At 43.8% G+C, this 14,048-nt stretch overlaps 1 long non-coding RNA gene across 1 annotated transcript in view; it reads left to right on the forward strand.

Moving 5' to 3' along the window:
* Nucleotides 1–12,732, forward strand: part of LOC149362966 (uncharacterized) — a 62,903-nt gene extending 50,171 nt beyond the window's left edge. Inside the window, exons 2-3 of the long non-coding RNA XR_016288546.1 lie at nt 11,847–11,919; nt 12,613–12,732. This is a non-coding gene — a long non-coding RNA (uncharacterized LOC149362966). The remainder of the gene's footprint in view (nt 1–11,846; nt 11,920–12,612) is intronic.
* Nucleotides 12,733–14,048: the final 1,316 nt, after the last annotated feature.

A 14,048-nucleotide genomic window follows, 5' to 3' on the forward strand; every position in this document is an offset into this window, starting at 1 on the left:
CTCGGTTGCTGACCCGAAAGACGCGGGTTCGATCCGGGCGCGGCGGCAGAATTTCGTTGGAGGCGAAATTCTAGAGGCCCGTGTGCTGTGCGGTGTGAGTGCACGTTAAAGAACCCCAGGTGGTCGAAATTTCTGGAGCCCTTCACTACGGCGTCCCTCATACCCTTAGTTGCCCTGGGACGTTAAACCTCAATAAACCAAACCAAACCAACCATTGGAACATTTCTTTGCATGTCTCTGCGTTCAAGCGCTGAACTAGAAAAAATAATGTTGACGTGTGTGATATAGTAGATGGCCTTAATCGCCGCGATTGTAATAGTGCAGGCTCAAACTCAGACTGCATAGTAACTAAGATGTCATCAGACCGAAAAAAGTCGAAGCTACTGCCTAAGGCACTTGACCCTTACCGGCAGTTGCCTTGTGTACGAAACTGAACGAAAGATTACTTTTTCCTTGCCATGCAGTAGCCTAAGGTGCCTTAATTTCGCACACTGCCTATTATCACGCTGAGAAGAATCCACCCATGACTCTTTATTAGATACATGAAAATAGGCGACCGGATGAGAAGAAATTTAAAAGCTGTGATACCTCCGCACGTCAATCCGCTGCTTACTGTAATCTTTGTATTCAGTTGCACTTAACCGAGGCGTCTGGTACCATTATGCCTCGACTTTCATAAAGGTAATAAGATTTGTCAATACTGAAAGGACTTTCAATGGGTCATAATATTGTTACATTAGGCGGTGCATGCACTGATATGCGCATAAGGAAGGACGAAGAAGAAGCTCGCGAGTTTTGAGGAAGACGACGGTGAAGAAGAAGAAGAAGAAGACGACGGTCGAGCAGTGTCGGCTGGTGCCTGCAGTAAACGCCTGTCGTTTGAAAGCCCTGTCGTCCGTGTCCGCTCTCTGCAATCCCAAGCGGAACTAACCCGTAACCTCTTATGGAGGCGCTTTCGATCCCCCTGGCCACAGTTCCTCGTATTTCCGCGCCAGAAACATGGATTTGCGCAGTGGACGCCATCTCCCTGAGCTCACCCCACCGACCGCCACCGTAAGCATGGCGTCCCAGGATGCATCACCCACTCCGGAAACTCCAGCTGCCCACATGGTCTTAACCAAAATCCGCCATCCGCCTATTTTTAACTGCGAAGACAAGCAGGATGTTGAAGACTGGCTCGATTATATTACTTTTATTGGCTAAACAATATTATTATTATTGGCTACTGCAATAATATTGGACCAATATTATTGGCTAAAGAGGGTGAGGGCGCAAGATATCTCTTTGCTTCTTAAGGTGAAGTTAAAGGCCCTACAAAAAAACGAATGTCAGGCCAGGGGAAAACTTGTAGATATAGAAACAGGTAAGTACCCCGGATGGACTGGGGATAAAACTTCACAATTCCCGTATGTGAAGCGGATGCTCAAATAGCTAGGTCACCTCTGCGGCAGTTTCGAACTAGCAGCCAAATGCCCTTAGCTATTTTAGTTGAAGGATAGTTCAAGCGCACGTGGGAGACAGCGCACAATTTTGTGCATATGAAACAAAAATACAAAGCAGCGGCGCAAGTTTAAACTCTGTCGTGAGCTGTCAGTTCAAGATTATTTTCGGATCAAAGTGACAGAGGACGAAATAGGCTAAACTTCTGCAGCTGTTTATTATGTTGTTTTTTCGCAGGTACACCGATCTACGGTTCTCTCACACGTGTACACGGTATATTTTCGCTCCAGCAAGAGCACTGAACTATCCATTGGCAAATAAGCCATAGGATGCAGTGATAGTTCACGACAACAAGCTATTTGTTCCAGAAAGACTGAAAGAAGAAATACCGTAGTGGGAAAGGCATTATCCTTGACATCACGCTTTAGGTACAACTTGCGGTTTGTTTAGTCTGTGCTCACAATTAAATGTCTTTTTATCACAATATTTACATAAATCATATAACAAACACCTCAAGATGGTGGCAAAATTGAGTTCTGAATCCTTCTGGTCGAGGGAGTAAAAAAGTTGGTGTTTATGTTCAGTGTCATCAAGAATGATTAGATTAATGATGACAGTAATATTTTCGTTGCAGGTCTACAACTTACATTACAATGTTCAGTGGGGTGATGTTTTCCAAGCTGCCACAACCTTCTCTTATTGTCTGGTGACTCTGAGCGGTCGCCACCATACCAGTTGAAAACCCGTAACGAAGAAGAAGTGTTGGCTATGCTCTTTTCTCTGTTATTCTCCAAGCCAATGGACTCAGGGTGGACGTTTACTATCTTGATGACCCCTGTTCCTGAACGTCCCCAGACACTTTGCCTTTGCAAAGCTCAGTTATTCAGCACTGATTGGGGGGCGACAAAGTTGTTTCACAGTCGATAATTCTTTCATGATCAGCGTGTGCGGAGCCAACATGTTCTTTCGCTGCGAGAACGGTATAGTAACAACGGCATATGACATGCAGGCCAGGGGCGAATAAAAGTGTTGGACAGCGGCAGAGGATGTTCGTTCGACAACCGAGGAACTCCACAAAAGAAAGCGTGAATGCCTTTTGAAGAAGGCATCACAAAATGGTGCATAGTCTTGGGGCGGACTAATCGGTCGGTAAAGGGTTTTCGTATGTGGTGAAGCAAAATTTGCGATGCATTCAATGCAGAGTGCATCATAAATACTTTCAAAGTAAGACAAAAAAAACGGTTGTGAAGAGAGCAGACATGCACAATCAAAACTCGCTGAATAGAGTGGAAGAGTTGCACCCATTATAAAGCCGTTTCACTATGTTGATTCAAATTATTCCCATAAAAGAATCCGTACTGCGCTTTTTAGGGCATTACTACAGTTTGAAGATCTGTACACGCTGAAAGACTCACTCGGAAATGTGTACAATATAACGCAGCACCTGTAAGCTTTTTAGAACGACTCTGAACAATGAGTCAGCATTCGCAAACACGCTCGAGTTTTCAGAGCTGCACGCATTCTCCGTTCTTTTATTAGCGTGCTGAGTGGCAATGCAACTTTCCAGGAGGTCGCGCAGTGCTTGTTCGTATTCGCTGAGAGTTTTTGAATAAACGTAGCCGTTGTTTATTTGGCGGTCAGGTAACTTGCCTCAATGTAATAGCTTTTCTGCGCTCGTTAAAGCATGCTTCAACAAAAGAACTATAATAGCACGTTACTGGAGAATGATGCAGGAATTACCCTTCAGTAAAATTTCCCTAAGCACTGGCTCCCGCATGTTATCACGTCGTCATAGACAAAAGCGGTTAGTTTAGGAGTAAGTTTGCGAGTTGGGAGAGTTATGGCAGAATAAAAAATACATATATATCAGATATACTCGTTATCTGTCGCGCGTGTCTCGCGTGTTATTATATTATTCAAATTAGATTGCAAACTTCCACCGCGGTTTCTTCAGGTCACGCGTTTTCCTTCATGCCCTGTCGAAAAAATTATCCCGCCGCAAGGCATTTTAACGTAGCGCACTAAGCCTTAGTGGGATTTTTGAAACTTTCAAGTTGTACTAAAAGTGCAAAGTATTCCTCCACTGGCACACTCGTTATGTCGGTTTGATGCAAAATTTTTTTAACTGAAGATTTATTTTCTGAATTACTCTGAATGCCTAAGAGCTTACGAATACATCACAAAGGAAGGTTTTGTCAAAATGCGCAGTAACTATATAGCCAAGCATCACCACTTAACATACACATCAGCTCTTACCGCCAGTTAAGTGTACATGATGAATACCACTTTGAAATCTGACTGTGTAGTAGCTCAAGGGCACTCCTCCAGTGATCCTCTATTGCCGTATTCAAAATGTCTAGCGTGCTTGACTTCAGCCTAAAATACTGCTCGTTATTATGAGCAAACACTTCATTCAAATTCATTGTTCAGACTTTTATTAAATTCATTCATTTATTTATTGGTCTTTGTTGCTTTGCAAATGTACGCAAGCACTGCTCGGACCCATAGCCAACGGCTAGTAACGAGTCCAATAGAAAAAGTATACAATCATGAGGCAACAGTATACCGAAATAAAGGCAGTAAGTTATCATAAAGAAGGCTATACATCACTCTCAACACTTGTAAGAGCATCAACAAAAGAAACACATATATTACAGATTATATAAACTAAAAACTTACAGATCAAACAAAACGCGTAGAACTTACACAAGAATTAAGGCATCACAAAAAGCTAGGGGAAAATAGCTGGTAAGTATTTACAAAGCATCACAAGGGTGCAACACACGAGAAGAGGATAAAATGATTTCAGTACACACTTTTTAATTACAAAACATTTTTAGAATAGACGCAAATGTATAAATCTATAAATAAATCAAGGTACCAGGATTCGGATTCATGAAAATAATAACAGGCAAATATCAAAGACGACTAGTAAAAAATGGAAGTATGAACTCAAAGTGCATCATTCTTGTTGAGGTAATAATTTTTTATTCCAAATGAAAAGTTGCAGGCAGTCTTTAGGTCATGTGGTAGATTATTCCAAATTTTTACGCCCATAGATTCTAGGAGACGCTCTCCATATGCATTTCTTTTCACTGGCAAGTTAAAATTGCCGTACGTGCGGCTCCGTGTTGGAAGTGGCGGGATGTTAGATATTGATATATCAAAAATATTTCTTCAAGCCGCAAATAACACTACACGGCTAAAAGTCTACGCTACGCAAAAAAAGAAACCAAGACTTGCAATGAATGCCGTAATATACCATTGAATATCAGCGCGTTTAGGGTTAATAAAACATAAAAAAAATCTGAGGAAGAAGATTAGGAACCACATGAATTTATAGAGTACACCGACGACCAAAAACACCAAATACCGCTTCTTTGTTTCGCGCTCTGTCTCTCTAATAAAACAATGAAAAATACGAAAATGTACGAGTCAGACTCACACATTCACAAGTACATGGCGCAGGTACGTAGCAAAGCGCAACCATGACTTGCAAAGCATCTTTTCTTCGCAATGAACTTTTTACCACCGCCCTGACTCATTTTCTCATGAATGATCTGTGTCCTTACGCTAACGAGGAATCAGCAAATCAGCACACTGCAATTGTTTTGGCACATAAAATGCTTTGGCACTGCCGACTGAATGTGATCTCCGGCTAGGTATTATTTGAAAGCCCATACTACTCCCTAATCTCGCACGCTGGTTATTTAGCACGTTCCAAAATTGTAATCAATCAGACTGAAAGGTTCGAGAGTTTCGTCTTTAGCTCCGGTCGGTTTGCCTCAGCTCTCGTACGATGTTCGCATGAATATGCAGAAAATTTGAGCTAAACGGAACTGATGCTTAAAACAAAAACTTATTATATCTTCCTAATGCGCTTGCAGGGGAGGCAAAAAAAGTCATAAGTAGCTAGTTATTTTATCGCGGACGCCTTAGATCCTGCGATGTGCCGTATGGACGAAATGAGAGTGCAGACCACAAACAATCATTCGTAACTGTCTTTTCGTCGGCGCAGAAAGTGCGAAAAATTCACTTGCCCCATAGCGCTAAACAGACATGGACACAGGGAGAAAAACAGGATGGGCGCTAACTTACAACTGAAGTTTTATTGCATGAAAGCAGGTAATATAAGCACTTTCTTAACAGAGAAGAAGAAATATAACACCATTAAAATATAGGAGGCACTCAAACAGCGTTATCATCGAACAACATTCCCGCACCAGACACTTCACAATCACGAATGACATGGAGGACCGCTTTGCAGATCACAAAGTGCGAGACTGTTGCGAATGGTTCGTATGCAATTCGGTGAATGCATACTAAATGAAGAGCTCGAGCAAAAAATGTCTACAAGCACGTTTTGTACCCTGCGCTGCATACTCAAAGTTCGTCAACTGACGACAAAACAGGTGATGAGCCAAATACCACCACAGGCTATCAACAAACGTTATAAATGATGACGTATGAGCAGAATCCTTCAGATGATTGCCACAAAGAGACGCTAGATGTAGAAGTAGCTATTTTGGTAAAACATCAGCATCGTGATATCATGGGAGGAAATAGGAGCGGCTAACAATGGTAAGGGGGGGGGGGGGGGGCGGGGGGAGGGGTTTGCGAGAAAGGTCGCACATCACTGACACCTTATCTGACATGAGTGCTTCCCGAACCGAAACAATGGTGGTTTCTTCTACACTAGCGGTCTTGTCCCGCAGAGATATGCTTCGTATTCTCGACTATTCATATTTCCCTCGCCCATTCGGCAATGGCCAGTAATGTACTAAGCACAGCCTCGGCAATAAAAAGACCCGCATTAGAGCTTTGTCGCAAGCAGCGACATGGAAAGGAGCGAATGTCGAAAATAACAAGAACGCGAGTTAGCCTTCTCTATAGTCGCGAGCTGCTCTAAACCATCCAACGTGTGTGTCAACTTGACGTTGAGTGAATAATCAGTGTGCACAAAAAAGGTCAACGTCTTAAGGTTGTGTTTGGTGTGGCCCCGCTGGAATGATCGCTGGTTTACGCGAGGCAGCTGATGGTGTGACCGAGGTTGCGTGTCGTGCCTCATGTTACACGGACGAGGTCGGTCAGGAACCAGCCGGCCGGTGATGGGCTCGGGAGAGCAGGAGAGCGCTTAAAGGAGAGAAATTGTACAAGTATATTTTACACATTTACATTTTTCAAAGAGGGATCGGATCGCATAGCCACGCGGCAGGATTTATACCCTCCTGTTTCCCTACCTCTCCAGCTGGGGAACCTCGATACTGTCCAAACAGGGATCACTCGGACAGACTTGGGATACCGCCCCCCTCGCAGTAACCTCCTCGCGAGGCATCTGGTGGTGATGATGATGATGTCGCCATCGTGATGCGACACATCTTGCAGCAACGGTGATGCACCACCAGCCTAGTTGAGCAGAAGCGTTGAGAGCAGAAAATTGCAGTATTCAGAGTTATACAACAAAACCATCGCTCCCTTAAATTCTTTGCAACATTCCTTCTGTGCAATGAGAGAAATGTTCTGCATGGAATACCTCTGCCCGCTCATTGGGTTCTTGTTATTCAGATTCGCATGCGAGTTACCCAAGGATATGTGTTGCTGCTTTATTGTTTTCTTCATTCCCGATATGACATCTTTTTGTTAACTTTTAAATGTGCGCTGAGAACCAGTTAACATTTAACTGTACCTAAAGAATGCACCACTAGGACAAAGGGACCACCGTATTCAAAAATGAAGCTTCAATGGACTATAGGTGATCAAAAATGAGATGAAGTTGGCGCCATCGCCGGGCGGTTTCGAAACTAAGCTGGTTGCGTCGACAACGCATTTAGAGGCCTATATCTCAGAGGGTATCCTACAGCTCCCTCCGCTAAAAAACGGCGGGAAAGAGTGCATCTTGGTCTCTACGTGTCAGTGCAGAGGAAGTGGCGAGGAACAAGGTTTAAATTAAATTTTCCTCGGATAAATTGTTTATTTTTCTGTAAAAAGGCTTTACAGCAAACACAAGAGACCGCGAGAAAGTTGCACGCACACAAGCGCTTGGATCCCAGGAGGTCCTCAGCGTTAGAAGGTAGCCTTTTTCTCAAACTTCGCATCAAATGTAGGCATTAAACAACACTACGGCGGTGGAACTCGTATCAAACTGTCACCACGTGCAGGTAGAGACCCACGGAAATCAAGATTCGCAAAGAGAGGGTTAATATAAGCTTTACCGCAGAAGGCGATTTTCGGTCCCTCGCGGATAGATTTTCCATCCAGGGACGGGTGAGGTGATCAAACGCACTCTTTCAAGCGTTTTGCCACAGAAGAATCACGGAAAACCTTCTAACCATTGAAAATACTTTTAGGTTCCCGGTGACTCTAGAGATCGGACCCTGCACCAGCAGCGCGTGAGTCGGAGTCTACGACAAGGTTACCGCTTCTGTGGTCGCTTAGTTGACCACTGCTTCGTGTCCTACTTCCCTTGCACTGTGTCTGTTCTAAAGCTTTTAGGCGGAAACTTAAGCGGCCTGCGCTGCCTTTAAAAAATGCGGCACAAAGAAGACAGTTATGCAAAATTAAGGAGAAAGCTCTACAACATATCGCCAGGTCCCACGCTGTTGAATGGCTCCTAACACACATGTTAGGAGTGTTAGGAGTACATTTGAGTAGAGCACTGAGTAGAGCAGCGGATATGGCGCGGAGTTAGTGCATGCTGCGCGGAGTGAATTTCCACTGGGTATACAATGGTACTTCAAGCACTGGCTAGAATGAATAAAGATTTATTCATCGGCACCAGTCACGACATGTCTGGTAGTAAAAGGAACCCAGTATAAAGTTTTCTGAAACCTTTAAAAATTCATGTTTTGGTGTTGTGCTCAGTAGTGAGCCAGCTCAGTGAAAAAATTATATATATATATATATATATATATATATATATATATATATATATATATATATATATATATATATATATATATATATACAGAAAAGCGAGCTTTATAGCACTTCCAATTAGAGCACTGCACGGGCTCGGGCCGGCCCGAAAGCCCGGGCCGGGCCGGGACATGATTTGTTTTGCCGGGCCTGGGCCGGGCCCGGGCCTGAAGTTGCGGGCCCGGGCCGGGCTCGGGCTTAAAGCTGCGGACCCGAGTCGGGCTTGGGTCCGTACAGAAGTGGCTGGTATCCGACTATTCATTTACTTTTGCAGAGTGAAGTACACAACTGCGGCATTGGAGCAGCGACACGGAGGAGCTATCGGTTATAGTACGCGCTGAGGAAAAAAAACTAAGCTTTACTCATTGACTTATTTCCTTATTTCCACGCCGCGGTGGCTTAGTGGTCAAGGCGCTTGATTACTGAGCCGGGGAACCAGGGTTTGCTCCTAGCCTTGGCGGCCGCATTTCTGTTTAGGCGGTAAGCATGACAGACATGTACTTTGCAGTATCATTGCTCGTGGAAGAAACCCATGTGGTCAAAATGATCCGGAGACCTCTGCTTCAGTGTCTCTCACGGTGCCTGACTCCCCTTGGGCCCTTAAGCCCCAAAAACATAGCTTTTATTTTATAGCTATATTTTTCTCATGCGAGTAAATTCACAAACTAAAGCGCATTTGGTTTTCATTTTGATCAGCCGACCGGAACGTCTCGTAAATGAATTACCCACAAAAGCTCGCGAGACTTAGTAAATCTCATCTCATAACCACATCTATCCCTCCTTGCTTCTTCAGCCTGGTTGTCATGACAAGTGTTTTGCCCTGTAAGTTATCACGTGGTTCGCGCGTTATCTTTTGCTCCACCAGTGCGAGTAAAATTCAACCGGTTTTAATTGGCCATTGATCGTTCGTCATACCAAAACATATCTATACACTATTAGAAATGCATTCGGGAAGAACATATGAGTTTAGGACGCTTATAATCTTCAAAACACACACCATGAAACACTCAAGCCTTTTAGCTTTTCGTTTCTGTTGAAAGGCGACCAGTTCGGACATGTGTTCAAGCTGTGAGATCGCGTTCACTAAAAAAATGTTATCCCACTGCTTGCTAGGCAGCTTTAATGTTTATACTTCCGGGCGGAAAAATATAACTGATTAAAATCATGGGGGAATGCAAAGTAGTCTATTACGCGCGTATGCAGCCATTTTTATTTGGCTCTCGGAACTTCCGAGTTTATCATTGCGCACCTACACGAGATCACTGTCCAAAAGACGGGCCTGGCGAGCACTACTCTTAATCACTTCCTTCTGGGTTAAAAAGAACCAACTTTCTGCAAGCCAAACTGCGGTTTCAGAACCTTTGTCTGCCAGTTTCTTATCGGTCTAGTAGCAGTCTACTTGCTCTGAGCACGGTGTAAGAAAATTTAATAAATTATTCTTACACCGTGGCTCAGAGTGAGCAGTGTATCTGAAGCGTTACTGTGAAACGGGCCGGGCCGGGCCCGGGCTGGGCTTCACGCCGGGATTCACGGGCCGGGCCGGGCCCGCTAGAGCGATAGTTTAGCGGGCCTGGGCCGGGCCCGGGCTTGAAGCCGCGGGCCTGGGCCGGGCTCGGGCTTCAGGTCTCGGGCCCGGGCCGGGCTTGGGCCTCAGATTGAGGCCCGTGCAGTGCTCTACTTCCAATAGAAGTCACGAAGTTGACTCCGTATGAAGACAACTCATCGTGAAACACTAGTCTGCATTTTTATCGATTTTTCTGAAATAGTTAAATAATGTACTAAAAACTTCAATTAGAGTGACGTGGAGCTCTACGTGCCCAGTGATTTTAATTGCCCCCTTTTGAATGCCTTTCTTTACCTAAATGCTTGTGTAGAACTTGAAATGGGCCGCCGCGGTGGCTCAGTGGCTATGGTGCTCGGCAGCTGACCCAAAAGACGCGGGTTTGATCCCGGCCGCGGCGGCTAGAATTTCTTTGGAGGAGAAATTCTAGAGGCCCGTGTACTGTGCAATGTCAGTGCACGTTAAAGAACCCCAGGTGGTCGAAATTTCCGGAGCCCTCCACTACGGCGTCTCTCATAGCCTCAGTCGCTTTGGGACGTTAAACCCCATAAAAACCAAAAACCAAAAAAGAACTTGAAATGGAATCCCTTTTGCGTCATTTATATTCACTGCAAAGAAAAACACTAGGGGTCAGGAACTTCGTAGCTGCAAAGGATTCTGGCAAATATCCTGATCATTTTTTTTCGTTTCGTCCGGCCTAATTGCATATCACCATTGCTTTTCCCGTGGGCTGAGATGAGACTTTAAAACTATTTTTGTACAGAGCATTTATAATTTGGTGTCCATCTTTCCCTCTCTGAATGATACGGCGTCATTTTGATGAATTTATTTGCTAGCTGTCCGGTGTAGAGAAAAAAAAAACAAGTATGTCACAGCTCATGAAAACAAGCAGCTGCAAAGCTCGCCTGCACAAACAGCCACATGAGACTTATATAAGGCAAGCGCTGTCCTCAATTCTATCATCAAACTCTGCGAAGAACTGCAGGTCTTCCATCTGGCAGCGTCGTCTAGATTTCACAACAGTGAGTAGATGTGAAACATGCATGATCAGTCTTCTCGAGGAATTAGCTGGTGGTACTTCTGAAACTGCTGTTGGGTACTTATCCCGTACTAATCATATCTTAGAGACCAAAATAAGAAGAAGCTCTATGGCTTCTTTTGTAAAACATGAGAATTGGACATTGGATCGAGTTCTGTTTCAGGAACAAAATATATTAGAGGTCTCTGTGAAATATATAACAGCCCAGTATGTAATCTGCATGAAATTCCGCATACGAATCAAAGCAATTATTTTTCACAGCGACGTCTTATCGACGAATTCCGGCTGTTGCAGATTTGCACACTGGTTCGAATCTCTGTGTCTAAAAGTGTAGGTTCGCGGTGATATGTTGAGTGCATAGGTACCTATATTGCGAGTTTTGTGGTGTACTCTTTCGAGACTCTCGTGAATATGATATAATATGAGAGTAGAAGACGCATTACAAGCGCATTTCTGTATTGAGGTCTCTGTAGAGAATGAGTGTTGCGCTGGTGACTGGTGCCGAACTCCTTTTGTGTAACACTGCTAATTGTGAACTTTGCGTGTGGGAGAATTTTCCCATTCTAAATAATCTAGAATCAGGTTAGGGAACAATCTTGCATTTGTGGGGCATTATATCTTAACGGCTGCAGGGTAAAAAAGTTTTAAACGTGTAGGAACCTAGCCGCATATGCCTCACCTCAGCAGGAAAAAAAAACAAGGCAATTTTTTAGCACGCATTTTGTTTTGTCCAAGTTGAACGAAGCGTTGATGCGAACATAAAATTGCTGTCAGTGAGGCAGCAAGGGGACTGGCAAGACAAGCAACGTACAGCCTGTAATTTTAGTGTCCATCTATTTGTTAATGGCAATAAGTAGACGATAAAAAGTTTTTCACTCCTTTTATTTGCAGGCGATTTACAACACAGCTATGAATTTCAAGGCTACTCTCATCGGTTTGGTCATTTTTGCCTTGGTGCTGTCAGGTAAACCATACAAATAATCAAACATTTTTATGTAGCTTTCAACTCCGTCCAACAAGTTGCTTCCTCCGCATCATTTAGAAAAGCTTGACCATTTTGAGCTAATATTGCCCTTCATCGATTCACGCTTGTTTGAAGGCAGCAGTTATAGTCATATTTAGGACACTGAACCCTAAAAGGCATAAGTTTATTCCGATATTCATCATGAAAGAAAACACACAAGGCTTGACAAAAGAAATTACTTTTTGGTTATTTGGTATAACGTATTAGAAAAAGAACGCTAATATACACCCCTCAAGGATGCACATGTAAGCCCCTCACCAGGCGCTTTTGAAATGCGCCGATTGCCTCAACGGCGAGGTGACCATGACCTACGAGCTGGCAATGTTTAGTTTAAACTGTGGAATGCGCGACAATGAAGTGGCCACTAGTATAAACAACGCGCAGTCAAACTAAAAACAGAGCCGAACAACGATTGCGCCATGTGAGCCTTGGAGGAAGCTTTCAGCTTTTTGCTCCAGTTTGCAAAATTATCAAAATAGCTATGAATATAATAACTGTTAAGTGCATCCCCAAGATTTCAATAGACCATCAACATGATAGAGAGGAAGGAGACGGTGACCATCTAACGCTGAAAACTTCGAGAAACGATGTATCACTCAAATGTTTCGGCGTTGTTTTCTTTTACATTTACAGAGGCAGTGCCTACCGCTGCTGAAGCTGAACCGGAGGCTAGGGCAGCAGCGGCAGAAGCCCAGCGCGTTGAAGAAGGACCGCTGGAGGCGGAAGGAAGAATTGGCTCGAACTGCGTTGCCACACTCTGCGGCGGCACAATGGGTTAACGCGTTCAGAACCTCTGTGACACATCGCAACCAGCGCTTAACTTTTACCAGCTCCTCTTAACATTCGTGCACCAACCAGAGATCTGACTGCATGTTTAACGCCAGGGTTCTGAAAACGTGGAGGTGATGCTTACTAAAGTTAATAAAAACGGCTACTGCAGGTGAAAAATGTCTTCTCTTGTACAAATTCTCCTGTAGTTTGGAGAGATTTTTTGAAGCCACCTGCGCTGACGGGGCTTAAGAAACAAAACTTGTTGAATAATTGAACGTGTTTAGTACGCCCACAGGAAGTTGTACAGCGCTCAATTCACTGGAAACATTCCTTCGATGTCGGCAGTTGCAGCGCTACTGCATGGGTATATACATTTTTCTTGAAATGAGGCATATACTTTTGCCGGCAGTGTGTTGTAATGATAGAGCCGAATTAGTAACAACGCATTTCTGGCATTCCTTTAGGTAAAACTCACTTGAGGCGGGACTTTGCTTCGGATATTGGGTGCGCGATTTAGCCATAAACTTCAGCAGACGAATTCAAAATATGTTCAGTAGTGGGCTAATATTTACAAGTCCTCCATTTTTCCATCTTTATCAACCCTGAAAGTGTGAACATTGTATACGTTAGTTTACACGAACACAGCTCAGTGATATCACTCTGAAATTCTGCGTTACTTGAATAGACGTCCAAACCTTGAAACTTCTGAACGAGAAATATAAGAGAACTCAACAGTGTGGACACTGTTTTTTTTAGCTCGCAACATCTGTTAGGCATACCACAGGAAGAAAATAAGATCCCGCTCCAAGCCTCCAAAAAATGTTATCTTACCAATTGAACAGTGGTAAATAGCAAAATACATATCCAGCCACAGGGTTACAGCAAACACGCACCTGGTACCAGGGAAAAACATTGAAGGTCCCTGGAATTAAAAAGGAAAATCGCCACCTTCGGAAACTTCAACGAGAACCCTTCACGAGGCGCGCAGAACGTGCGTTCAAATGGCACAAAAGGCATGTTATTCAGCTTTCTTTTGCATTCTTTAATTTGCTTTTGAACATGAGAATGATTACACGAACAATTTTGCGCTGATCATCACCAAACATACATATAAAAAAAAACATTCTCTTCTCCGTTCATCGACGTTATTAGTCTTCAGCTTCTTTAATATATGCACGCATATACACGCATATTAAGGTTGTGGGCCAAAAACTAAACAATCGTTTACGTGTTTGTTAGCTAACCTCTTCGCAAGGGCACCACCGTCGGTAACCGGGCCGTCAGCGAGCATCAGTTCC

This window comes from Amblyomma mixtum, chromosome 2, assembly GCF_055824585.1.
Source record: "Amblyomma mixtum isolate Tamu chromosome 2, ASM5582458v1, whole genome shotgun sequence".
Lineage (NCBI taxonomy): Eukaryota > Metazoa > Arthropoda > Arachnida > Ixodida > Ixodidae > Amblyomma > Amblyomma mixtum.